Here is a 2,389-nt window from a genome sequence, read left to right on the forward strand (position 1 = left end):
GGAACCCGGTCCAAATATGACAGACAGCCTTGCTTCTCCAACTAATGGATCCCTGGGTCCCTCTGTCAAACCCTGGCATGATTGTTGAGTTTCCCCACTTCTCTACCTCTGGCCATTTCCCACGTGTGAGCATTCTCTCTCAAATGTGTCTTCTTGCTTCTCAGACAATTCTTGGTACCATGAAATCCACGTGTCTCTCAGATGCAACCCTGGCCCCTACTCTGTGTATCACTACTCACTGAGCAGCCTGTGTCTTCTAAATCGATCCTGTCTGAATTCCTGGGACACTAGGAATTGCAGACCCTTGGACCTTACTTATTGCCTCACTCATGGGAACTGTGTCATCGTCTGTTTCTCCTTGCTCCCCACTGGGATGTCTCTTGGAAAACCTCAGACTTTTATCCTTAACGACTTTTAAACTCTTCTGCCTTTGTAGCCAGATCTGGCCCAAATACCCTTTACATATCAATTCAAATGGCCACTTCCTGGCTCCCTATATCCCGATATATTTTTTTTTGAGCTTTTATATTTTGTTTATTCTTCATTTAACTTTTAAAACACTACTATAGTTGAATATTAAAACAAGAACAACAGCCAAGTAGTGAGCATATTATGATTACAGTCCTTCCCACATTCACTACTGCACATAGAGTGACAAACAGTAACTGGCCCATTAAGAGGTCTGACACTGAACGCCACCTCTAGGGTGATGTTCATCGTCCTCATATGCTTCTCCATTATAATGATGCCGTCGTTCCTGATTTGGATCAAAGACCACCAATTTACCTGATCCATTTCATCAGTCTCTTCTACTTCCTTCCTTTCAGGAAGGAATTTTTCCAGCAAAGAAAGTTTATCAGGAGAGAGAAAGCCATTCTCAGGAAAGTTTACCTTAAACTCAATGATTAGACGTCCTTTTTCATATGGCCGATGATATATTGGCATACCTTCATTCAGCACACATTTTATATCTCCATGCTTGACAATCTGACCTGGATGAGAGGTGATGACTATGGTTCGGTTGTCAAGAGTGGATATTGGCTTTTGGAAGCAGCACAATGATTCAACCAGCTGTATGTCCATACACATGAAAAGGTCTTTCCTGGTCGTGTAAAAACAGCATGGTCCTTCCGGTCTAACACAATGATAATCTCTCCTGGCTCTTGGTCTCCTTCACCATGGAATGTTATCTTCTGAGCATATTTCATGCCTTTATCAATACGAACTTCTAAAATCTTCTCTCAAACTATCTTTCTTCCATTGCAGCTTTTACATCTGTCTTTAGGACTGATGCATTCTCCATGACCCTGGCATTCCATGCACACTGACTGAATTTGCTGGACCATTCCGGGTCCGATCTGATGAATCCTTATTTGCATGCCAGTCCCACGACAGTTGGGACAGCCCTCTACTGCTCCTTTCTTACCACCTCGGCCTTCACATTTGTCACAGATCACATTCTTCTGCAGAGCCAGTTTTCTTTTTTTCTTTTTTTAATTAATTAATTTATTTATTTATTAAAGATTTCTGCCTCCTCCCTGCCACCGCCTCCCATTTCCCTCCCCCTCCCCCAATCAAGTCCCCCTCCCTCATCAACCCAAAGAGTAATCAGAGTTTTCTGCCTTGTGGGAAGTCCAAGGACCACCCACCTCCATCCAGGTCTAGTAAGGTGAGCATCCAAACAGCCTAGGCTCCCACAAAGCCAGTACGTGCAGTAGGATCAAAAACCCATTGCCATTGTTCTTGAGTTCTCAGTAGTCTTCATTTTCTGCTATTTTCAGCGAGTCTGGTTTTATCCCAGGCTTTTTCAGACCCAGGCCAGCTGGCCTTGGTGAGTTCCCGATAGAACATCCCCATTGTCTCAGTGTGTGGGTGCTGAGTTCCTTGCTCGTGCTCTCTCTCCTTCTGCTCCTGATTTGGACCAGAGCCAGTTTTCTTGTTGCACCATTATACAAGTCTTCTAAGGTCACTGAGAGCTGATGCACAACATTTTTACCTCTCCTTTGTCTCTGCATCCTTCCTCCTCCTCCAAAGAACATATCAAAGATATCCATGGGTGAGCCAAAACCACCACCTGCTCCACCTTCTTTAATCGCCTGCTCTCCTCCTTTATCAGATAACTCTCCTTTTTTTTTGGAATCAGCAAGAACTTTATAAGCTTGAGAAATCTATTTAAACTTTTCACCTTCATTTGGATTCTTATCAGGGTGGTACGTCAAGGCCTATTTTCTATAAGCCTTTTTCAGTTCTTCCTGGGTGGCTTTGGGTTTGAGTCCCAAAACATCATAGTAAGTGGTTTCTTTCACCATTTTTTACAGCCAGTGAGCAGGCCGGTGCCAGAGAGCGGAAAGAGGAGCATAGCACAGTGCTGTTTGGGCAGAAGCCGGTC

General features: G+C 44.0%; 1 pseudogene; it reads right to left on the reverse strand.

The window, feature by feature from the left end:
* Positions 1 to 673: 673 nt before the first annotated feature.
* On the reverse strand, positions 674 to 2,099 carry LOC101980136 (annotated as a pseudogene).
* Positions 2,100 to 2,389: the final 290 nt, after the last annotated feature.

Source organism: Microtus ochrogaster, unplaced genomic scaffold, assembly GCF_000317375.1.
Source record: "Microtus ochrogaster isolate Prairie Vole_2 unplaced genomic scaffold, MicOch1.0 UNK134, whole genome shotgun sequence".
NCBI classification, from domain to species: Eukaryota; Metazoa; Chordata; class Mammalia; order Rodentia; family Cricetidae; genus Microtus; species Microtus ochrogaster.